The sequence below is a fragment of the Mus musculus genome, chromosome 6 (genome assembly GCF_000001635.26).
Source record: "Mus musculus strain C57BL/6J chromosome 6, GRCm38.p6 C57BL/6J".
Classification (NCBI taxonomy): domain Eukaryota; kingdom Metazoa; phylum Chordata; class Mammalia; order Rodentia; family Muridae; genus Mus; species Mus musculus.
In genome coordinates this window covers 134055081-134080575 of record NC_000072.6, presented here as the reverse complement: position 1 = coordinate 134080575, position 25495 = coordinate 134055081, and the positions used below count along the sequence as shown (strand labels likewise).

The 25495-nt window shown below is 44.9% G+C and overlaps 1 protein-coding gene across 4 annotated transcripts in view; it reads right to left on the bottom strand.

The window, feature by feature from the left end:
• Window positions 1-25495, bottom strand: part of Etv6 (ets variant 6) — a 234459-nt gene that overhangs the window by 189583 nt on the left and 19381 nt on the right. For 2 of the 4 annotated variants that reach the window (NM_001303102.1, XM_011241206.3), the window contains exon 2: window positions 14111-14269. The exons of the other annotated variants lie outside the window; for them this stretch is intronic. The gene's annotated coding sequence lies outside the window, so the exon portion shown is untranslated. The remainder of the gene's footprint in view (window positions 1-14110; window positions 14270-25495) is intronic. 4 annotated transcript variants of the gene reach the window in all.

Below are 25495 nucleotides of genomic sequence, written 5' to 3'. Positions count from 1 at the left end.
CTCCTGCCCCTTTTTAAAAATCACACATCAATCTAGGAGAAGCAGAGCAGGGGCGTAGCCTGGTACCTAATGATTGGAGGCTCCAATCACCTCAGCTCCTTAGAGATATGTAAGGCAGCATTTGTCCAGGGAGAGCAGAGGCCACCTTATTTAGTGTACAAGCAGGAACATGTCATGTAAAGACAGCCATGACACAAGCACATAGTGCATGTGGATAAACGAATCCAACTGTGCAGAGCTAAACACAGAAGCAGACAGAAGTATACAACCCGCAGAGACAGAGCCAGGCAGAGAACAAGGGTTTGTAGAGACCCAGTTTGTTAAGGTTGTGCTCTGAAAGAGAGGGACGGCCTTGTTCAGAGAAAAGTGTTCCTTCAGTCTCGGCTTGCCACCCTTCCACTTGACCTCTGAACAAACCAGCAGGAAACCCAGGGGAACACTACAGAAGGGTCCATTGGTTCTCAAATGTCCATCTCTTTGACTGCCCCATCCTAGAGGGTAAACATTTCATTTAAAGAAGAAGGAGGAAGAGGAAGAAGAAGAAGAGGAGGAGGAGGGGGAGGGGGAGGGAGGAGGAGGAGGAGGAGGAGGAGGAGGAGGAGGAGAAGGAGAAGGAGAAGGAGAAGAAGAAGAAGAAGAAGAAGAAGAAGAAGAAGAAGAAGAAGAAGAAGAAGAAGAAGAAGAAGAAATTAGTTCCAAAATCCATAAAAAGCTATTATGAAATAGTTAATATGCATTGCATCTCACATAGCTTTCCTAATAACCCAGTCTGAAAGCTGGGTGTTATTAGTGACCCATTGTAGAATGAGGAAACTGTGTGAGCTAAAAACACTGCAGAGGAAGGCGCTCAAGCACAGGGCTAACAGATTTCAGGCTGTGTGTTCTTAACCTTAGTCTGGGAAGGTACAAGAATACAAAAAAAAAAAAAGATATCTAAAAAAGACAAACCTAAAATAAAGATTTCCCCAAAGCCATCCACAATATAACACTGTATTGTACCGTGAGATAATGCAATGCATTTTTCTACAATTATCCATTTCAATAAAGTTTTTATTTGGTACAGCTCCATCCCATCTCCCCAAGTGTGTGCACTCACGTGTGCAGAGGCTGTATAATCTCTCTAGTTAGAGGAAGAATTGGCCACAGAGGACTGGCTGTTTTCTCTGTAAAGAGAGACTCCTGCTGTCCACCAGGCCTCTCTGGTCCTCTTCCCTGGAAACCTCAGTCCTCTACTCGCCGTAGAGCATCCGAGAACAGATGGTCAGGGATGCATGTGGGTGAGGCAGCCATCCCGCGGCCCCCCAAGTGTTTTCGTCACTAGAAAGCAAATAGATAGAAGCAGCTGGGGACAGAGAGAGTGAGGAAATTGCTGGGTCTAAAAGATCCCAGAAGTGGGCAGCGGAACCTCCCTAGCACATAGTGTTGCCACCCTACCGTGGAGTCACTTCAGTCTAGTCTCTGGAGAGAAGGACACTTCTCCACGACACACAGACTATTCCTGAATCTATCCAGACGGGCTGATGAGGACCAGAAGTCCCTGGTATCTTCCCCTGCTGTGGCATATGTCACACCTGCCCTTGTAACCAGCGGGGATGACCCAGAGGGAATGGGTGTGAGGAGTGTCCCTGACCTAAAAGATCAAGTTATGAAACAGACGCTGGAAATGAGTAAAATGACTCTGGTTGATCTATAAACCCCCAAACTGAAGAGACACAGACTCAAGAATGCCATTTGGATCACCTTGGCTATGCCTACTTAATGGCATGTGTCATGTTCTACTCAATATCAGTCACACACTATAACCTAGGTGTGCCACGTTCCCCTGCCTCTTACATCTCTAAAATGCTCTACCGTACCTGCCTCCCTTCGCTATCTGTGAGTTCACATTCCTCCAATTATCAGATCTCATACTAGCACCTCACTTTCTTCCCAGAAAGCCTTTCTGTCCCAGTGACCTATTGGTAGAGCACACAGCATGACACATCTTCCACTTGATCATATCCTCTTCTGACTGGATCAAAAGGATGCTTCTTGGGTCAGGAGACAGCTTAGCAGTGAAGCGTGCACACTGCTCTTCCAGAGGACCAAAGTTTAGTTCCCAGAACCCACATCAGGCGGCTCACAACCACCTGGAACTCCAGTTCTAGGGGATCGAATACTCTCTTCTGGATTCCATAGGTGCCTGTGCATATACCACAATACTCACACAAAGGCGTGTGTGTGTGTGTGTGTGTGTGTGTGTGCATAATTAAAAAGAAAATACATCTTTTTAAAGAAAGGAGGATTTGTTTGTTTGTCTGAGTCTCAAGTGGCCCGGGCTTGTTTTCAAGTCCTTATCTGTCTCATTTGGCCTGCCAAGTTCTGGGGTTACAAATGTACCATCATGCACTGCTTAGCTCACAAAAGAGCAGGAAGCCAGCCTTATTAAGACTGTGTCTGCCTAGTTCATAGGAGATACTACACAGAGCGATGCAAAGATCTGACCTATTTCACAAGGAGAATAAACGATGATAAGACAGGGCACAGCTTTAGGTTCGAGAACTTTAACATCACATGACGTCCACAAGCACGGGTGGCACCGAAATCCGTGTTTAGAATAAGCACCTGCTGTATACACACAGCTGTCTTCTAAGCACTGAAGAAGTCTTGCAAGTTAAGAGGAGAAACAGAAGCACTTCAGAAAGAGTCTCAGCTACAAAGTTCACGAGCTTCTTCACACCAGGCTGAAATAAGCACTAAAGATCTGTCTCTGCTGGGCTTCCCAGATCCCTCCTGGGGCTCAGGATCACTGCTGCTTTCCAGTGATGCACCCACAGGTACAAAAAAGGCCCCTTACGTGGACACACGAACATATGTGTATATGTGAATACAACAAAACAGCCAAAACCTACTACCAAGCTGAACGCCCGCCCATCAACAGTTATATAAAAGAATAGGCTGAGCATGCTCACAAACAGAGCAGTGCAAACAGGTAAGCGAGCCACAGTGATGGGAAGCAACAAAGAGGAACTTAACAATGGAAAAAAATAAGGCACAGAAATGTATACACGGGGGTCTGGTGCAATTTTTATACAATGTGAGGACAACTAAAATGAAATATATGTTGCACATGCCTTTTTATGTATATGTTCTATATTTTTTAAGTTGCCCATTTTAGAATTATATATAAATGGGGGGAAAAGTTTGAATGGGGGCGGGGAAGGAGAAGTGGGAAGAGAGATGTCCAGGAAAAAGGTGTGGGAAGACCACTCTCTAGTCAGACCTAAGTTATTAGCAAAAGCCTAGCTTTGTGTCTGGGGGTCGGGGAGATCTGTGTGCCACCATAACACTGTCATGTGCAGCTCAACATGATGTCACTGGAAGGCAGAGCCTCTGGAAAGGGAACAGCTATGAGGGTGGAACTTTCATTGTACACTTTTACAACAAGACATTGGGGAGCCCTCCCCTACCTGCAACGTGAGGACACAGGGAGAAGGAAGTAGTCTATGGCTCCGGGGAGGGCCCTGACCAGCGACTGACCATGCTAGACTTCCAATCTTCGGAAGAGAGAAAAATGAATTCTATTGATATGACACCTCATATTATGACCATTATGGCAGTTGGAACTGACTGAAAAGTTGCTTATCAAAATATTTCATACTAAGTAAAATTATGAAGTAAAACTATCACAGATCCAATTCTTGGTGTAAAAGCCCAATATTAAAAATAAATTTACAGATATTGTAACACAGTGTTACACATGTGTGTCTGTGTGTGTGTGTGTGTGTGTGTGTGTGTGTCCCCTAACATTAACTAATTTACTCACCAGCCTGTGACTGGATGACCAGTTGAAAGGGAGCTACTGTACAAACCCTCTGTCCACACAGCTGCCTCTTTCTCACAGAGGTACCCTGAGCTTAGGATGCTACCAAACACATCTCAGTTGCCTTAGATCATAGCCCTTAGGGTCCAGCCTTAGTTTCATCCATAAGTATGCTGAACCTTCCCAAATGGCATCATGAATCTGGCCTGTGACACTGTGTGTTCTCGGCTCCTGGTAAGAACACTCATCCTGCGCTTGTATGTATATGAAAATCAATCAGTCCTACCTTCCCTAGGAGGTATGCCAAGCACTGAGGTTTGCATGGTGGGCCCTAGAGAGGGGGTGAGCAGATGTTAGAGAAAAGCAAAGGAGACAAGGGAGAAGTTCCAACTGTCCCAGGGGAGGACAAATTGCCGTGGAGAGAACACACCTCGTGGTGGGGACAGGAGAAACATTGTGCGAGATAGACCTGTGCCCCCCACAGGCACCGCTGCTGTTCCTCCAAACACTGTCAAACTAAGCTGCTAACATAAAAGTTCAGTGGGGGCCACTTAATTTTCCTCTTAAAAAAAAAGGCAAAATGTTAGCACCCAAACAGCAAACGGTAGCCTCGCCTAGTAATTTTGCTTGTTAGCCTAACAGTGAATATTTCTGTCAGGAGGTCAGTAAATTCACATCTTTCTCCCATATAAGACCAGAGATAAACTAGCCAGGGTTTACAATAAAGTATGCCTAGACAAGAGGCATGCACACTTGTAATCCCATCACACTGGAAGAGGAGGAGAGGAGACTGAAGTTCCAAGCCAGGATGGTCTACTTAGAAAGGCCCTATTTCAAAAAGTTCATTATTATAAACGAAACTTAAAAGGCTCCAGTGAATGGGACCAGCAAGATGGTAAAAAGGACTTGCCAGGTAAACATAATGGTATGTGCCGGATCCATCCAAGAAAGCTAGGAATGTGGCGGTGCTCATCTGAAATCCCAACATTCCGACAGCGAGATAGACGGGAGGCAGAGACAGGACAATCAGCTGCAGGCTCCCAGCCAACTCTTCCTGGAATACTCAACATGGCAGAAAGAAGAAACCCTACCTCAAAGCCAAAGCAGAAGGAAAAGACCAACTCACAAATGAAGTCCTCTGATGTCCTCATATACACTGGGCCACACGCATTCGTACACACATCAGACACACAAATAATAATAAATTTTAAAGCAGTAAGAGCCATATGGTGTCATGAACTATTCAAAACATGCTTCAGAAAGTTTCTAATCCAAGCCCTGCCCACCTCGGCCCAGGTCTCTATTGATTCTGGCCTCTATAGAGATCCTCTACACAACATAAAGCTTTTAGAAAAATGGGACAGTGTCCCTGAACCTTCGAGGACACAAACGCTTCCCTCTACTTGCCGACTTTGAAATGTTCTTCACAATCTAACCAACTCTTCTGGAACTTTCCCTGCCTGGACCTGCTTCCTTGTAAGAGATTTTCCCGAGATCTTGCCAAAACATTTCTTCATCACCTATTTTCTTTGTTTAAAAAAAGAAACAGATGTAGCAACTAACCTTTGCTCCTTGTCTTTCTTGTTTTCTTCAGGCGCCCTGTGTACCTTAATATTGAACATTGGCTTCTTTGTGCCACCTCCAGTGTTACACATTGATTTGGGGCTTGCACTGAAATCACGAATTAATCACTCTGAAGTGGAAAATAATGGCTACAGACCTAGCCTGCCCCTAAGCACAGTCTTCATTAGTTGACAGAGATCCTTCTAGTCAGCCCCTAGGGACTAAATGAGAACCTGTTAGGACAACAGGCCATCACTATCCTAGTAGTGTCTCCATGTGTTACCATCCTTCTGGATTCCTAAGGATGCCCTGAAATCTGAGTTATTTGTTTGTTCTACATCAAATCCAGAGATCCTGAAAGGGAGACTATGCTGTTTTACCTTCTACTTTTCATGGAAGCTTCTGCAATAGGGTCTTGGGGTCCTGAGAGTTATTCAGAAAGCCCCAATAACCAAAGAGACAGTGTGCACCTATTTCCTTGGTCACTGAGCACTGGGAGTTACTGATCCCACAAGACCAAGGGGGAAGGAGCTAACTGAAAGTCAAAGGGACAGCACACAGGACAGAGTGAGCAGAAATGATCAGAAAGCCCAAGGTCTAATCCCAGTGGCTGCCACACAACACATGGTGACTTCTGTCCCCTCAAGGTAATCATGACATTTTCTTTCCAAGTTCATTCACTGGTTCTCCAACTACTTATTGGGATCAAGTCCAAGCCACACCCTTTAATATTTCCCTGTAGCCTTTGCTTCAGGGCATGGTTTGCTTTCTTTGGTTAAAGCTTCCCTTTGCTCAAGTCTTCCCAGGCTTCTTAGGCATTAAAATGACTGTGGTTCTAGAGTCGGGCACCCAGAACCTGACAGAGGCCCCAGCATCCCCTGGATGTGCTGACTATATCCTTGCTTAGTTTCAGAGCTCTGTTTTGCCTGGCTGACACATTATCACACAAAGATCAAATGAGTGAACACCTACAGAACGTGTGATCAGCAGTTATCACACAGAACTCTCTTCATAAGTTTAAGTCATTCTTCCTACCCTCCTCACTGTACCCTAACTTAAAGAACCCTCTCTCTATCTTTTCAAGTCCTTCAGTTTTCCACACTGATCCCATATTGCTTTGTACCATGGCTTATCTTATACACAGCCTCTTATCTCAACCAGGCTGCAAACTCCTTAAAGTCGAGAAGCACAGCTGCCGTGCTGTCCTTTGTCGACAATATTCCAAAATGTCTAAATGCAGGAATGTGTGTACTCACGGGTTCACAGCAATGAGAATCATGGTCTCCTTTGTCCAAAAGTGTTTCATTAATTTAACGATTTTTCCTATGTAAAGATCTCGGCTAGAGGAATTGATTGCCCAGGATTATGTGAGTGTATCCCGCCCTCCTGACCCTTTAAGTTGTGTTGGAACTGCTGGCACACATGTACAATCCTAACATTTAAGAAGCAAAAACAGTGAAAGGAGCAAGGCTAGCCTGAGGTACATGATGAGCTCCAGGCTAGTCTGGGCTTCAGAACAAGACCCTTGTCTCAATAAATCACTGGCAAATTTAAACATTAAGTATGGTGTGTACAGATGCCTCACTGGGTAAAACATTTGCAGCCACATCTGGTAAACTGAGTTTAATCTCCAGGACTTACATACTGGAAGGAAAAACTGGCACATTATCCTCTGATCTCTATATACCTAGGCATCCCTCCACCCCTATACCCCCACACTAAATAAGTCCAATTTCTTCGTAAGTATCAGAGGCACTGTGAATTGAGGGAGACTACATTTTTGATAAGAAATCTGTGTACCATTGTGATCATATCTCACACAGCCTTTGACAAATCAAGGTGTGAAAATGGTCTCTGAAAGGCACAAAAGGTTTCCTAAGAGACACAATGATGAATTCCTGGCAGGCTGATAGAAATAGTTATCTGGTCTACCCTTGGAAGCTCCGGCCATAGAGGAACTAAGATGTCAAAGACAAAGTGAATCTTCTTTAAGGTTCTGTCCACCTGCTGGGAAGAAAACCCCAACGGTAGCTGGTGAATGAGCACAGGATCACTGGGGCTGGCAAGGCACAGACAAATGAGGAAGCATCATAGCTGCACAGATTACACAAGCAGGAGTCATCGAAGATAACAAACACAGAGGAATTAATTATACTTCGGGTAGATGTCAGCGATGAATACGGTATCTGAAGACTTTCTTGTAAGTTGAAAAATATGACAATCAACAAAAGCTTCCACTGTGGACTCTGCAAACATTTACTCTGACTGTGGCTGGTTGTGTTTGGAGAAGGGCTGAGAAGGCTCCATGTACACGTGAGGACTCTTCTTTCACATTCTCCTCTCAGTGCTGAGAAGACAAAGGCTGGAATCGTCTACTTTCGTTCAATTATACAAGCATAATACCCCATTTCATCTTCACTATAGAAAAGATTAAGACGAGACTCTACTGCTATTTGCTACTGCATTTAAATTAGATTTGATAACGACCAGCTTTCTTGTGGACCCTCCCTTCCCTTCACCGGCCACAGAAACATTCACGTGCGTGAGAAAATGCAGTGTTGGGTTTTAGATGCTCACTTCCTACTTCCTGGTTCTCACCCAGAGAAGAAGTATTAAAAGTCACGAGAAAGGAGGGAAATGTCACTTTTACCCAGAAAGAATCAGGAAGTGCCCCAAATCCAAAAAGGAAGATGTCTTGAGAAACTAGCCTTTCTTCTCACAGGCACATAAGAGTTGTGCCCTATGGGGTTGGTGTCTTATGAAAGGAATCCTGGTTGTTCAGCTTCTATTATTATTATTATTATTATTATTTATTTATTTATTTATTTTAAATACCCAAGAAGGAAGTTGGATATTTAAATATCCAAGAGGTTTAACTGATACACAACTCAACCATGAATTAGCACAAAGATCACCAAGCAGTGGTGATGGCTCTCTGCACTAACGAGGAGGAAAGTTTGCCAACACAAATGACAGGCCAACCTCCAAACAGCAAGTGCCACCTTCTTAGCTGTCCTCAGCTCTCATGCTCCCTTCTTAGACCCCTTCTTGGGACATGCTATGGAGAGTAGCAGCCACTGTGACCAAGGTCATACTTACATGACCCAGTGTGCTTCTCTGAGAGCCCTGGTCATTAGCAAACTGTGTTTTAATTTCACTTATCTTCGTGTGCAAGTTGAAACTTACAGGCTACATTTTGCTAGTTGCATCATCTGTACCTTCTAGATGCTACATTTGAACTCTAGGTAGTAATTAGATAATATGAAGAAATTACTCTTAGCTTTGTTAGTTTTAATGATGGCATTTTGTTTGTTTTTAAAGGATGTGAAAGGCATATTTAAGTGTTTATATGTGGAATTACAAGGGATTTATATAGTACTATAAAATAGCAGGTTGGTGGAGGTTTGCAAAGGGTGGAAAGGCATAGGGCAAGATTAATCACGCACTAGTAACTGTCAAAGCTGAGTGATAAGTGTGGAAAATGCTCTGTCACTCTTACTGCTTTTGAATATATGTGGAAATGTTTAATAAACATTGTGAAGCTAAATAGTAAAAACGAAAAGTATTTGTCTCAGGATGGAAAAACTTCATTAGCAAAAATTCAGAGGGGGGAAAAAGGATGTCTTAAAATTAACTAAAACAAGCTGTTTGGGCCAGCAAGATGTCCTCACGGGTAGAAGCGCATGCTATTCAATCCTGACCAGATACATTTAACTCATGGTACCTACATTTAAAAGCTAGATGCAGTGGCTAGTGTGTGTCATCTTATTCCCAGCATCCCTACTGTGAGAGAGAAGGCAGAAGGTGAAGCAGCAGGGAACTCTTGTATGCAGTATAGGAGCAGAAACAGCAAGAGACTCTGCCTCAAAAACAACCAGAAGGGGATACATGGATGCCTACATGGGGGGTGAGGGGGGGGAAAAGTGGTGAGAGGGAAGGAGCGGAGGGAGCAGGGGGGGAGAAGTGGAGAGAGGGAAGGAGCGGAGGGAGCAGAGGGAGGGGGTGGGGGGGGAGAAGTGGTGAGAGGGAAGAAGCTAAGGGAGCGGGGGTGGGGGGGGGAGAAGTGGAGGGAGGGAAGGAGCGGACAGAGCAGAGCAAGGGAGACAAATTAATAATATAATTGTTTTAAAGTGGAAAGAGAACATTTGGTCCATAAAATTTGTTCTCCAACCTCTAAAAGCAAACAACAGCACACAAGGCTCCAATTCATTCATTCATTCATTCATTCATTCATTCATTCTCTCCCCACTCCTATGGCACACATACACAAAACACACACTGAATAAAACCTTTTCTTAAGAAATAATAAATGAAACTACATGCTCATTTGACTTATCAAATAGCAACAATTCAAAAACTACTAGAGAAGCTGGGCGTGGTGGCACACGCCTTTAATCCCAGCACTTGGGAGGCAGAGGCAGGAGAATTTCTGAGTTCCTACAGGCCAGCCTGGCCTACAGAGTGAGTTCCAGGACAGCCAGGGCTATACAGACAAACCCTGTCTGGAAAAAACCAAAGGGGAAAAAAACCCCACTGGAGATGAGAGACCACAGATTGTTAGAACCGATCTATCTGCAGATAAGAAAAAGACCCAGTTGTCACCTGTTGTTACTGTTTAGTTGGTGAAAGCACTCGGGGTACATATGATGCTAACAATGGTATTGTGTAAACAAGGTTATTTTGCATTAACAGAAGCACAGATAAAATCAATTTGTCACATCATTCCTAAAACTCCCTCCATGCAGGACCAACCACCATGGACAACTTCTGACCCATCTGGCAATGTCCATGACAGATGTCTGTCCTTTCATCCGTCCACATGGTAATGTGCAGCCACTGAATTAATTATCAACTCCTTTCCTAAGAGACTGTTTCTAGCTAGGAAGTTTTAGGACACCATGAAGTTATGTTATGAGACAGAATCTTACGAGAGAAAAGGTGACATAAGAGGAGAAATAACAACTCGTTAGGGAATTTTTCTCGGGGCAATCTGTTTCTGAGTTTACTGTTTCTGAGTTTATAGTCTAGTGACATTTCCAGGAAAACAAACTCTAAATTCAGACCCACAGTCTGCTCTAAGTTTCCTGAGACGCAAGGGAACAGAAAGTAAAGCCACACTTAACAAGAAGTCCTGAGACAGGCACGCTCCCTTCCTCTCTCCAGTCATGGACCACAAACTGATGAGAAAGTCGTGTGAGCTAGTGGAATAGACATCGGAGCCTAAAACTGTCACAGTCTGGGGTCACAAAACAAAACAAAAACCTAGGTAAATTCAGTTAGTATATAATGAGTTTACACTTTCTCTCTTAGTTGAATTATACTTTAAAAGAAAACAATTAGCTGACACAATGAATGTAAACAAAAAATATGCACCAAAAATTTGCTCATTGGCCAGCGATCTGTTGCCCATGGATAGAATGGAGCTCCATCCATGATCAGAAGCTTCCAGTCCTATCTCCTGCTTTCCTGAGCATCCCACAGGTCACTGGATACCTAACAAAAATAGACAAACAAACAAAACCAAGAACCACAGAAGAAACGGCATGACATTTTAGTAAGTATAAATAGCTAACTTAAACTTTGTCTATATTTGCCAAAAAGCTAGGAAAGACAAATTGTTCAGATAATGGAGAACAAAGAAAGCAGGACGATGGGGGCTGGAGAGACGACTCAAATGGTTAAGAGCACTGACTGCTTTTTTCGAGAGGTCCCGAGTTCAATTCCCAGCAAACACGTGGTGGCTCACAACCATCTGCAATGAGATCTGATGCCCCCTTCTGGTGTGTCTGAAGATAGATACATTGTACTCACATATATAAAATAAATAAATGTAGGACTGTGTATACCACTCAATATACAAATTAAACAAAAACTACCCTAAAAAGCAAATGCACCCAGTGAGCTAGAGGGTGTTCCAGCTGCTAAGGAGGTCAGGTGGCGACAAATGGCCATCATCAACACCTATGTACATGGTAGGGACATCAGCCTTATCTTTAATAGGAAGAAAATTCATTTCCATGGGATGCAGGAAAGTATCTCCCAAAAGGCTCTCTTTGCCAATGCTACCAGGAAGCTCTGACCAGTCTACAGTGGCTTTAAAGTACCCCAATTTCCCATATATCTATCTCAGGATCCAAAAGTAACCTGTGCTGTTCTTTGCCTTGTGTTTCTGAAGTGCTGAGAATCGAACCCAGAGCCCCAAGAATTCTTGCAAGTGCTATCAAGCTCAGCTATATCCCCAGCTCTCAAAGACTTTAAAGAACATTACATAAGGAGGAGAGCAAACAAAGACTGCAGGGTGGAGGAGAAAGAGTGAAACCCTTAAAGGAGCCTTCTCTGTGGCCATTCCCTGCCATGAGCAGGAACTGACTGCTATAGGTGTGAGAGTATAGATGTGGGCAGAGTACAGGAGGAGGAGGCCATCAAGGAACGCCACTGCGATATGCTCTAATTAGGTTCTAAGCAGATCTCTCTGCTGCAGGAAGGTGAGACAGGGATAGGCAATCATTTTAACAAGCTGTGGGTTCTTCCCCTTAAACAAGTCCTCAATGGAGGAAGTTAATCACTGGCTGCAAGAAATCAATCCGGAGTACTTCCTGCCCTGACTGAACATGTAATATGGACCCTGGAAGATGATGTCAGGAGCTGCACATAGGGAGGGAAAGGTTCTTAGCCAAAAAAATCAAGCAAGCAAGCAAAATTCCTGTACTACCAGAAGCAGCTTAGAAAGGGTGCAGCGGCTGGGCAGTGGTGGCGCACATCTTTAATCTCCCTTTAATTGGGAGGGGAGGCAGAGGCAGGCGGATTTCTGAGTCCGAGGCCAGCCTGGTCTACAGAGTGAGTTCCAGGACAGCCAGTGCTACACAGAGAAACAAACAAACAAACAAACAAACAAAAGACAGAAAGAAAGGGTGTAGGGGAATGGGGGAAATACAGAGGACAAAATGTTAGGTGTGGTAGTTTATGATTATAATCCCAGACTTTTGGGTAAGGCTGAGGCAAATGGACTCTTATGAAATGGAGGCTAGTCTGGGTTACAGAAATGAGCTGAAGATGCAGCTAATTCAGAGTGCTTGCCTAGAATTCACAATGCCCTGATTTGAGCCATAATACTACATAAACTAGCCGTGCAGGTAAACACCTCTAATTCCAGCACTCAGGCAGTAGTGGTAAGAGATTCGGAAGGTCAGCGTCATCCTCAGCTACACTCAAGGCCAGCCTGGGCTACATGAGACCCCCCTCTCAGAGGGAAACATAAACAAAAACACAATAGTGGTAAATTATATGTTACATTGGCTTTTAGTTTATTGTTCCTAAGTTTGAATTAAGTTGATGGGCTGCCTCTTAAAGTATAAGTTCTTTATTTCTACAAGAACCAGAGCGCCGCAGGGTATTCTGAGTCATAACTGACATGACCTGGATGTTCCTTTGAAGGAAGGTATGAAAGATTAAAACTTCACCCACATCCTTTCAGAGGTCAAAATGCCCTTACAGCCAGAGAACTGGGAGGCTCATCTCTCAACTTTACAAATAAAGTCTAAGACACCGGGAAATGGCTTAACCAAGGGCACAGCGAGGCTCGACTCCCAGCCAGGCTAATAGCATTGCACGAATGTCAAAGAACATGCGGAAGAGTACCACCGTGAGGAGGTGTGTGCTGACATTCATGTCAGAATGATAGAGGCCAGCAGGACTGTGAGCTGCTCGTTGGAGCCTTAGTTTGCTTCCTACTGCTGTGATAAAACATTGACCAACTTGAAGACAAGGGGTTTATCTGGTTTGCAGGTTACAATCAGTCACTTAGGCACATCATTCAGAGACACCAAGGCAGGAACTCGAAACAGAACTTGGCTCAAGTGGGCAAGAATCTGGAGCAGAAACTAAACAAAGGCCATGGAGAAGGACTGCTTCAACACCCCAGGACCATGTGTCTAGCCATGGTACCACTCCCAGGATGCTAGGTTCTTCTACATCAATCAGGGAAATGCCCCACAGGCCTGCCTAGAGGACAATCTAATGAGAACACTTTCTTAATTGAGGTTCTCTCTTGTGAAATGACACTGGCTTGTGTCAAGCTGACAAAAAACAAAACAACAAAAAAAACGCCCAATACCACAAGCAAGTCTGCACCTAAGAGCTGCCTTGTCACTCTCGCTCTGATAGGCGGCCTGTGAAAGACACAAAGCATCAGATCTCACATACTCTTTATAAATGTGCCATTTCCCTACGGGAAGAGAAAGGAGAGTGACAAGAATGGTCAGGTCCCACAGTGGCCCCATTTTTAAAAGCACCTATTTATAGACATGAGAAGCATTAAAGCCATTTAACATGCTATGTGTGAACTTGGTAGCAAGTCTGTCCGAAAGAGGAGTGAGTGTCTCCTGGTGTAGGGGACCTACGTAGAAAAAGAGTCTGTGGGAAGAAGTCAGTCATGTCCTTTATTCAACCCTTCACTCATTCATAAAGTACTCTAACTTACACAAACAAGAAGCCTACACACAACGATCTACCCTTTATTTCAAGAGAGTCGAAGACCTGGGTAAGGAAAAACTGATGATCAAGTTAGATCTTTCCTTCCTACACATTCTGATTGTTTTAAAGTTCTTACTCCTGTGTGTGTGTGCACGTGCACATGTGCGTATACACATACACACCCCACACACACACACACACACACACACACACACACACTCATCCACTCACAGAAGGCCAGAACATTACTTTCCATTCAGGTGTCATTAATACCTGTGTTAATTCTGCATATACTCTTTCCTGGATCACGAGGTTCCTATTATCTCAGCATTCTTCTCTGAGGCTATTTCCTGGTAATCTCAGCCATCTGAAGCTGTGGACTCAGGGGTGAGGCCCTTCCTCGTGAGGACAGCATGAACCAGTCCCTCGAGGCTGGGGAAACACAAAGCAGAAAAAGGAAGGAAGAATCCGTGAGTTCTGGCCTTTGCCCTCCTACTCCACAGTGTGAGTCGGGATGGATAGCTCCTCTCATCTGCTAGTCCCCAGCAACCTGAGGAACCAGGCCTTCAGACTGTGACTTAACTGTGACAACTGGCTTTCCTGGGGCGCCTGCCTGAGGACAGCAGAAGATCACAGGACACACCCCCTCATCCTCCACTGTCATGTGAGCTAATGCATCTTAATTAATTAATTGATACATGAATGAATACATGCATAAAATTTACTGGCTCTCTTTCTCTAGAGAACCCCAATACAACGATGCATATCATTCTCTTTAAATGAATGAGATAAAATCAGAACAGAAAAAGAAATCCTAAGATAATCAGAAACTATTCTCTCTACAAGGGGACAGAAAGCCAGGAGGAAGAAGGTACCGCCGTGTGAACTGTAGAAAACAGGCGTAAAACAACTCCTGTGAGCTTTGGTCACCGATGAAACCATGCCCTGACCGTTCTGAGCTCCAGATTAAACGCATGTACATCTTCCCTGCCCTCAATAGATTTTATTACCTGGGGCAGTAGATCAGTAGCCATGACCAAAAGTCATCACACTGACATTAAAATTGGAATTGGGTATGCCAGGATATCCTCAAAGGACCTCGAAACACCCTCCCTTTTACATTTGTCTCCTTGATCGAGTCCTTGTAATAACAATGTGACAGGTACGGTACTTGGCCATTCAAAGTCCTTGTTGGTTAATTAAACAGCAAGTACATGGTGCACCTGGCATAGATCCTGGCATAGGTAAATGAGGCCTGAAAAAACGGAGGGAAAACACCACAGCAGAAACCAGAGGAGGGGGCACCTCCTCACCAGAGGAGGTCAGGCAGGGCGGAAGCAACTGCCCTGAAATATACAGATGTCTGCCAGATAGAATTTGGTGGAAGTTCTTGGCCTACGATGGTGCCTACCATCCTCATTTTGCAGTTAGGAAACAGGAAGTTCGATGAAAGGAGAAGTTTCATGACGTTAAATGAGTTCTCTGAGGGCCAATGGCACTACCTTGGCCATGTTCCACAGCCAGCCTCTTAAACCAGAGGCCCTTCACTTCCCCTTGTGCCAGGGTTAATCTTGATTGTCAAACTGGCAGTGCTCAGAAGCACCTGGAAGACGTCTAAGCACCCCGTCAGGTGCACCCGTGAGGTTGTGTCTCTAGGGAGCATCAGATTGAAGGGAAAACCCATCCTGGATTCAGGCAGCAACATCCCATAGGCTGTGAGCCCCAGCCCCACATTCCTGCTCTCTGGTTCCCAGCTACAGCAATCCAAACTGCTCTGCCCTGTCACACAGTTCCAACCATGACACTTCTGAAACCCCAGGCCCTAACAAACGTTTCTTCCCTCAAGTTGTTTGTGTCAAGTATTTGTCACAGTGACATTGGCAATTGCAATACCTAGCATATCACAGGAATTCCTTGAGTGTCTGTCCAACTCATCTGCATCACTGGGGCCACTTTCCACAGCCCATGTTCTTTGGCTACATTCTGGTCCACAAAACAAGAAGGATTTAGAATAACCGCCATATATCTTGCTAAAGAAACAGTCTCGGGCTGGTGAGATGGCTCAGTGGGTAAGAGCACCCGACTGCTCTTCCGAAGGTCCAGAGTTCAAATCCCAGCAACCACACGGTGGCTCACAACCATCCGTAACAAGATCTGACTCCCTCCTCTGGTGTGTCTGAAGACAGCTACAGTGTACTTACATATAATAATAAATAAATCTTTAAAAAAAAAGAAAAGAAACAGTCTCTGTGCAGGTCTCTGTGTAGGGCTGTCATAACAGGCCAAAGGCAGTATGGTTGTATGAATGCCCATATGTACATATATATTTATTTATTTATGTATCCAAAGATGTATATGTTCTACTACTCAGAACAGGAAGTAACTAGGAGTTTTAGTTCTGGTTCTACTTGGACTTACAATTAAAGGCAGAAAGAGGGAGCAAGGAGAAGTGCTGAGAAAAGAGGAGGGGAGAACAGAGAAAGGTCCAGCCCAAAGCCGGACCCATACATCTTCCTCTCCCTCTCCAGAGACAACAGCCAGAATTGATCTGTGATCTGTTTCCCTGTCTTACAAAAGCAGGCGGGAGTCACTGTGTGCTGGTAGTGGGGAGAAGCAAATGGTAAGAAAGGCCTTCCATTCACTTAACAAGAAGCAGAAAGTCGGTCTGGGAACCATATCAGGGCCTCTCATGGACAACTCAAGAATCTGTATTCACAAGAGGAATGTTAAAACTGCACACTGTTCTCTCTGCAGACAAAAACGCCTAAAGTCCCTACTATAGCCGGCCTTGCTGCAAACAGGCACCACCCTCATGAACATCTATCTGGGCTGAGTCCTGGAGCCCAAGACAGCACCAGCCCCAAAGCCGCACGCATCTGTAATTTTTTTAACATGTTCTATTTTATTTGATTTGGGGTGTGTGTGTGTGTGTGTGTGTGTGTGTGTGTGTATGCGCGCACGCATGTGTGCCATTGTATGCATCTGGAGGGAGGGACAGAGGGCAATGTTTCCTCCTTCTTTGCATGGGTTCTGGGGATTGAACTCAGGTCATGAGGCTTACACAGCAAGCCCCTTTACCCAATTAGCCACCACACCAGTCCCCATAAACTGTTTTAGACATGCTCATTCTTTCAACAACAACAACAACACTCTCTCTCTCTCTATATATATATATATATATATATATATATATATATATATATATATAACCAGTTTTATGTCCAATTTTGTAGTTATAAGCACAAAACCAAAAGAGATCTTGACCTAATAGGATCACATGAAGGAGTAGAAATAAGATACTTGAAAAAAAAAATGTGCTAGAAGTTTCCAACTGGGTGCTATAGATAGCATGTAAGAAGGGCATCTGGGCCAGAAGTGGTGATGCATGCTTGCAATTCCACAGCTCAGGAGGCTAAGTCAGAAGGATGGTGAGTTCAAGTCTAGCCTGGAGTACACAGGGAGACCCTACCTATGGACCTGGCTTCTTCCAAGGCTCAAACAAGAGGATTTCTGGAATTCAAGACATGCCTGGACTACAGAGTGAGTTTGAAATCAGACTAGGCAACATAGCAAGATAATGCCTCAAATAAAGTGACAGGGATCAGTGGAAGAGACTAGAGATACTGCTCAGTGGCAGGGAGCTTGCTCAGGATATGTAAGGAAGGTCCTCGGTTCAACTTTCAATGCCAGGAAAAAGAGGGGGTGCCAGTACCTCTCATAGCAGACTTCAGGCGCAGGCAAAGGCAGTCCAAGGGAAAGCGATGAGAAGCAGGACAGAGAGGTGAGTAGAAATGTATGGGGCTAAGCAGCCTTGCCAGGGCTTGAACCAGAGTGTGCGAAGGAATGAACGCAGTGCAAGCAGTCTGGCATGCAATGATGCCAAGGGTTATGGAGGCGCTTCTCTGTTGAGACTAGACGGAGAAAAAGATGTCAAATTCTTGTGCCATCTCATTACCTTATGGGACAGCTCACCATCCAATGACATTATGCAGTCACCTCCAAAGGCATCATCCAGAATTCCCCACTAATGGGGAAAGTGACATGAACAGGGGGGCTACGAGCCAGCAAGAAAACATAAGGCAAAGACTGAGATGCGGACCTGGAACTTGACTTCAATGGTGTGTGGATATCAGTAGTGTATCACTATTTCTACTCTGTGGGGTGGGGGGAATCCAAGCCTTATTTTAAATTAACACCTCTTTTGGCTGTATACTATACAGACACTACACAGTAGCTAACTAGAGAATACATCATGAAGCTTAAAAGGATTGGCATGTGTAGACAGCCCACACTTGGCGACACCCAATTCTTTATGTGTGTATCACCAAAACTAAAGGAGTATCAGGATCCCCTTCTTTTTCCTTCCTTCCTTTCCTTCTGAACTTTGTAACAGAATGCAAGGGATGATCTCTACAAGTCTTCAATTCAGAAATCAGTGACACTTGGGAGCTCTATATATGTTCAAGGGCCATAAAAGTATTTTCTTAAAAAAAAAAAAATGTCTCGAGGCTGGGGAAATGGTCCCATGAGTAAAGTGACCACTGCATAAGCAAGGGACCTGAGTTCAAAACCCCAGTATCGACAGAAAACCTGGACATAGTAGTACACACCTGTGACCCAGAACTAGGAAGGGAAGACGGGCAGCTCTTCCGGACTCGCTGGTTAGCCAGTCTAGCTGAAACAGCAAGTCTCGGTTTAGTGAGAGACCTTGTTTCAAAAAAAAAAAGATGGAGTGAAAGAGACTCCACATTTACCTCTGGCCTCCACATGGACACATAGCAAGTGTTCCTCGGAAACACACACACACACACACACACACACACACACACACACACACACACCCCTACCTATAAACCAAACAGTCACAATCTTCCCCTTCCCCTTACTGTTCACCCTGCTTGTGATAATAAACTTTTGCAGGTTAGAGAATGAGATCTGATCAGTTTGTTTCTGCTGCAAACACAACTCCTTACAAATACAAACACATAGAGGCTTAGCTGGTCCCGTGAGCTGATGAAGGGCCAGCTCTGCCTACCCAAAGCACAGCACATTAGGTATCTTCAAGAAACAATGACTGGGGGCTATAACCATCACTAGGTGATCAACAAGGCTCTATCTTCCCTTAGGGAAGAAAGGATTCGGTTGATTCAGAGACAGGCCTCATAAGCGCCAGGCATCTCTACTCCTCCAGGTCCCTTCCAACCCATCCACAGAACAAGCTTTCCTTGAAAAGAAGATCAGAAAACAGCTGTCTCTCAAACTCAAGACTGAACGATGGGAAAACACCAAAAACAAACCTACAAAATCCCCTAGGCTCTGACCACACTGCACAGTTGGGAAGGGTCACACGCGGGGCTGAGCAGAGAAAATTCTCAGGTTCTTTCTGCATAGACTCAGAGCAAGAGACACATTATGTTCTCTTCGGGTGGTAGACCCTTGAGGGAAGTTATCAGTTCTAGAATTTTCCACCTTGGAGACTGGGCACCCCTTACTGAAAACTTCACAGGAAAAGAAATAACGGTCGCATTTTAACTTTCAGAGGTAGAGCGTCCCCTCGTAGGTCACAGGCCGGCCATCTGCTCCCTGGCTCGGAGTCTCTGCTTTCCCTCTTCCTCCCCACATCCATCTGAACATCCTCTGGCAGTTTATAAGCTGTGTCCCATCGCCTGTGGAATTCATAAGCAAGAACTTCTCAAAACCCCAGGCAGGACAGGAAGGAAGCAAGCGATCTGGCCACGCGCACGGGCTGTTCTTTATTGTTAGCTGAATTCCGTGCATTGTTTGCTGGGGCAGTCTGTCTGTCTGTCCCTAAGGTACAGGACGACTGAGGTGTCCAATAGGCATCACTCTGTACTTTAGAGAAAGGCACTGCGTGAGCAGACACTGCTCTAGGGAAAACTGTCTGTCACAGACCAGCACTAGCAGAAGTATAGCTGCTTAGAGCTAACTCCACAAGTCATCTAAGTCCTGACCCTTAAGCCCTGGTGCCTGTTCCTTAAACTCCCTTAGATCATCCTCTCCAAACTAGGACTGAGCCTGGATGGAACTCAGTAAAGAAACCATCTATTCTAACATGAGTCATTGGCATTATCAGCCAAGATCAAACACGGGCCCATTATCTCCCCGTTCCCCAGGAAAACATAGTAAGAGGTACCAATGAGGCACGCTCCCTTACGAGCAAAGTGACCAGCGTTTATGGACTTACAGCTATACTATTTGGAGGGATGGGGTTCCTGAAGGGAAGCATCTACCAGCCAACATCGTTTCTTTAATCACGACTTCAAGGATATTTCACATATGAACTCTGAATGACCTTCTGAAGTCCAAGGGTCCTCTCACCTTAATCTACATAAGACATATATGAGTCTTCTCCTTTCCATGCCCCCGTCCCGTTTTTGTTTCCTTTTTGTTGCTGTGACAAAATACCCTGGCATAAAGCAACTTAGGAGAGAAGGGGTTTATTTTAGCTCACAATCCCGGGATGCTGGGAAACCATGGCAACGGGGGCTTGGGATCGTCCTTGCATCACAACCACATTCGAGGATGGAGAGGCAACGAATGCACATGTGCTTAGTGCTCAGCTAGCTTTCTCTCTGCCCTTACACAGTCCAGGGCCTAAAACCCAGGAACAGTACCGGTCATTTTCACGGTGGATCTTCCAACACCAATTAAGATGATCAAGACAGAGACATTCTCAACCTGATCGATCACTAGGTGATCGATCACTGAAAGTCTCTTTCCAGGTGACTCTTCACTCAATCAAGTTGAAAACTGACACCACCACCACCCCACACACCTCCCCTCTCATCTAGTCTCCGCTCAGCCACTGGAGTGTATTTCCCCCAAAGTGGTTGCCTGTGGAAACCCAAACCTTTCTTCAATTCCAGCCTGCAGTCAATTCTCCCTTGCACCGGCCCTCTCTCTGCAGCCTTCTCGTTTTCTTCCTCGTGGGCATCCCCAGACTGGTTCCGAGCAGAGTCGACTCATCTCACATCCTGCCACTAAATCCCCTCCTCCTCCTCCAGCACACCCACCTGCTCTGTGAGCTGCCCCTTCCGCAGTCTGGATCGGCACCCTCATTCACACACCCTCAGAACACCACAGTTTGGCACCACCGGGCCACAGATGGCTCTGCTGCAACTAAACGCCCAGCCCCACTGAACTGCTCGCCCTTTTCCTTTCTGTCCCTGAATGCTCAAGTTCAAGGTGAAGAACAAGTGGTGGATTTTCGGAGTCTGGAAGCTCACCCAGTGACAAGGCTGAGGGATGGCCTAGGGGCCTCCACATTATGTAGCCTTTCCACAAAAGTTAGGTGGCAATCACTGTCACTCCTGGCGTTCAGTGCAGAGTTTCCCACACAGTGATGCCTCTAGACTTTTCTAATGTGCTGGTCACCACCTTCCTTTCCACAACCCGAGGATACTGAGCTACCAATCAGAAGCTGCATGCTGTTGCACGGCTCTTTTATGGAAGACTTGGTACCTGGATAATACCAAGCACTTCACACCAGTGACCCCACTATTAAAATGAGGTGGGGAGCAGAGGTGTCAATAAGATAGCTCTCTGCCTCAGAGAGCACAGCGTATAGGCGCCCCTGCTAATAATGTCTTCAACTCCTTTAGCTCTGCATACTGGTGAACAGCCCTGTATATTATTCGCAGGCTTTGTTTCACCCCATTAACAGAGGACAATTGTATTAGCCATATGAGTCTGAGTTCCCATGCTATTTAACTGCTCTGCTGTCGTGCTAACGAAGCTGAAGGGGGGTTGGCAAGAGTGTAGATCACCTTCATGTACAGATATTTGTGGTTTTATTTTTCCTTCTGCCAGCTTGCCTCTCCGTTTCAATTGCTTACCATCTGCCTCTGAACAATCTAAGTGCGAGCAGATAGATTTTATTTGGAGGATGAAATGGTTTGGGCTCGTCTGGAAAAGCATTTTCATATACTGGCGTTCAGGGCATTTCCTGCTTAATAGGACTGAGGGGTGATTCGGTTTGGTGGGAAGTGGGTTTACTCCCTTAGTCAGAATATGCTGTTAAAAGGCCTCGTGATCACATTTATCAGTGGGACAAATAGCATAGTCATGAGGTCAGAACTCATATGTCAGCCTAAAATGAGCCTTGAATGGCCCACAGCCTGGCAGGTGCCAGGGCAGAAAAGTGAGTGTTATTGTATAAACATTGTATTTCCCCCTTCACCATCTTTTAAGTTTAAAAGAAGAAAACACTGAGCCACTTCACATGGAACTTGCTGATTTGTGGTTTACATGAACTGTAACCAGTAACTGAAACACAGGGACACTCAATCAGGTCACCAAGAAGAGTCAGAGGATTTGTAGACCTATAATCTCCATAGCTGGGAAGCTGAAGCAGGAATGTTTGAAGCCAGCCAGCTTGGGCTACAAAGTTAGATCCTGCCTCCAAAAAGAGACAGGGCCAGGGGGAGGATGAAGAGGAAGAGAAGAGGGAAGAAGAAGAAGAAAAGGAAGAGGAAGAAAGAAAAAGAAAGGTAATATGGTTTGAACTGATCTATAATTCTGAAATCAAAATCCCAACTAAAGACTACTGTGTCTCAGATCGTTGAGCTGGTCGTATCAGAAAATGTGGGTTCGGACAGAGTAATTGTGTCATGGGACCCTGCACACATAATTAACTCAGCTGTTTGGGCATTGGTTTGAAATTCCTCAAAACTCAGCTGCCAGTGCCTAAATCCTGTTATTGTAATAATCATCTTGTAAATTATAAATACTCAGAACTGATTAGGCAGATGTCAGGAAACTACTTGTAGACAAGTCTTCACCCCTGGGGCAGGAAACCCAAAGCACACTACAGCAAGCTTAGGACTGATCCAAGAGGGGACTGGGCTGCCACCCTGGTCCCCTCCTAGATAATGCCCTTCAGAAACATTTAAACTGGAACTCCAACTTCTTTTCAAACAGGGTCTCACTCTGCAGCCTGGCTGTTCTGGGACTACCCACTAGACCTGCCCTCTAGCTTGCAAACAGCCACCTGCTCCCACCTCCTGCATGACAGAACTACAGGCAGACATCTCCGTGCCTGACTTAGAACCCTGGCTTCCTACCCCAACAGATCAAGCAGCTCTGGACTCCCAAGTCTAGGCTGATGAGTCCTCTGTTCCAGAGTTGCTGCAGAAAGCTAGTTGTAATTGCCCTACTAAATCAGCAGCTTGCTCCTCCCCATCTCCTCTTAAGATGCTAACTGGGGAAAGACCTATCCCTCTCCTATGAAAGAGAAAGCTACAGTACAATTACAGATTTAGTTAGTTCCACCACTGCTTAGGAGCCAGGCAGATAAGGAAAAACAGCAAAATCTCTCGCCCACCCAACTATCTATTAATATATCTACTACGTATCTATTAAAGTTTATACCTATTAATATATTATATATACTATATAGGTAGTACCAGGTTTGGTGGTGTATGGCTTTAATTCCAATACTCAAGAGGCAGGGAGACAGAAGGATCTCTGTAAGCTTGAGGCCAGCCTGGTCTACAACTTATCTTACGTTCTAAGACAGGAAAAACTACATAGAGAGAATCTGTCTCCAAAACAGACAGACACACAGACACACAGAAACACCCCCCCACACACACACAGCTATGCATGGTTTTAATAAAACAATAGTGGTTCTTCATTGCAAATGAACAGACGCAAAAAGGAGTGTTTTTAAAACCCTACATGGCAAAATTCTATGTGTAAATCTTACAGAATTGCCACCTGTTATGTAGGATCGTTCACCTAGTCATTTTAGTGTCTCTCAATGGTTATTTCTCATTCACCGAAGGGAACTATACTGTATCTTCCTTGGTTTTAGAACATCCTAAAAGCCATATCCCTAACTCTTCTCTCCCACTCTGTTTCCATTCCTACAATGAGAGCCTGCTGAAGCAGGAGAGGAGTGAGCGACTTTCCTCCATCTGTCTCCATCCACGCTGAGAGCGAGGTACACTACATCGACGAATACTGACGGACCGGTCAGTAACTGGCTACTTCGGGGAAAGTGTGACCAGGGAAGGTGATGTCCAGAAGTGTCACTTTACTACTTAAATCCAGCCAGCACACATTATAAACTCTGTTATAACGTGAGGAGACTGTAGACCCTGTTAGACTAAATGCCACACAGTAACCCATCCGAAACATTAGATCTTGAAGAGCCAGTAGTGTAGCTCAGTGGTTAACACCTACCCCATTCAAGGCTCTAAGTTTGATCCCAAGCACTGGAGGAAAAAAAAAATCATATAAAACAGGGATTCATGGCGCATGCCTGTAATCCTAAGGCATTCGGGAGGCAGAGGCAGGAAGACTGCAGCTGGTCTACATATCAAGTCCCGGACTAGTCAGGAACTCACAATGACACCTTGTCTTAAAACAAAAACAAAGCAACAACATCTGAATACCTACAAATGATGAATTGTGAGGATTTCAACAAATTGTTCCTAAAGCCATTATTTGGAAGACAGGGACCATAGTTAAAACAGTGTTTCTCACCAAAACCAAGAGTCACATGACAAAATCAGATGTAAAGGAAAAAGTAACTTGTATGCTGTCACACTAAACTAAAAAAAAAAAAAAAAAAATCACACGAACCTTTTCTCAAGTACGATGAATTTATTATGGTACTAAAAGCTGTCCATCCGTCCGCCCCCCCCCCCACACACACACACACACAAACCTATATTCTTTATTTTGGAAAGGCATGCTTAAAATACTCACAATTATGTCCACTTATCAAAGTCAGGTGATCAAAGTTAACTTAATCTCTAATGAGGAAGAGAATTGGTGTATTCCCATAGCAAAAGGAGATCATCAGGAAAGAGAAAAATAATGAACGCAGAAGGCAGGATGACGTCATTTGGGTGGGATGACGTCATGGAGGAAAGGAGTGTGGCAGGACCGTGAATGGACACACGGCCTCGGGGTGCTGCAGACTCCCCTTTTGGAGAAACCCACTTGGGCACTTCCTGCTTTGAAGGTTTACTAGCCGCACTGGAGGAACAGGTGATCCAAAGAAGGAGAAACAAAACTATATTGCATTAACAAAGAAAAGAAAGGCTCCAGCAGGCATGGGACATGAGAGGTGGCTCCTGAGAGATGAGGGGAGATGAGGGGCTGAAGTGGGAGGAGGAAAAGAACGAGGAGAATTGGGGGGCTGAGTGGGAAAAGCTAAGAAAGCTAAGAATAGAGACAGGAGGAAGTGCTGCGCCACAAGAGATAGACACAAGGGAAGGCCGTGGAGGCCTGGGAATCACTGGTAACTACCCCACTGCACCAGAGGCTCCACAGCCTGGTCCTTATTCAAAACAGCAAAGTCCATCCGTGCCCCTCACTTCTCCCTCAGCTCCTTTTAGACCAGACTTCCTAGGTACTTTACCAAGACAAATCTAAGGCTGACAACTGCAGGCCGTATAGCAAGAGGATTCCCCCCACCCCGGGATCTGTGAACCATGTATTAATGTTCCAGACATGCATTAAGTTGTGGTATAGGAACTAAAGCAAAGTCCAGGCAAAAGGGGGGAGGGGCATGATTGAAAACATCTTAAAAGGTGAGTGTGAGAGTGTGTGTGTGTGTGTGTGTGTGTGTGTGTGTGTGTGTGTGTATTTACCAGAAGTAGCACACCTGGTTGGGCAATTGTGCAA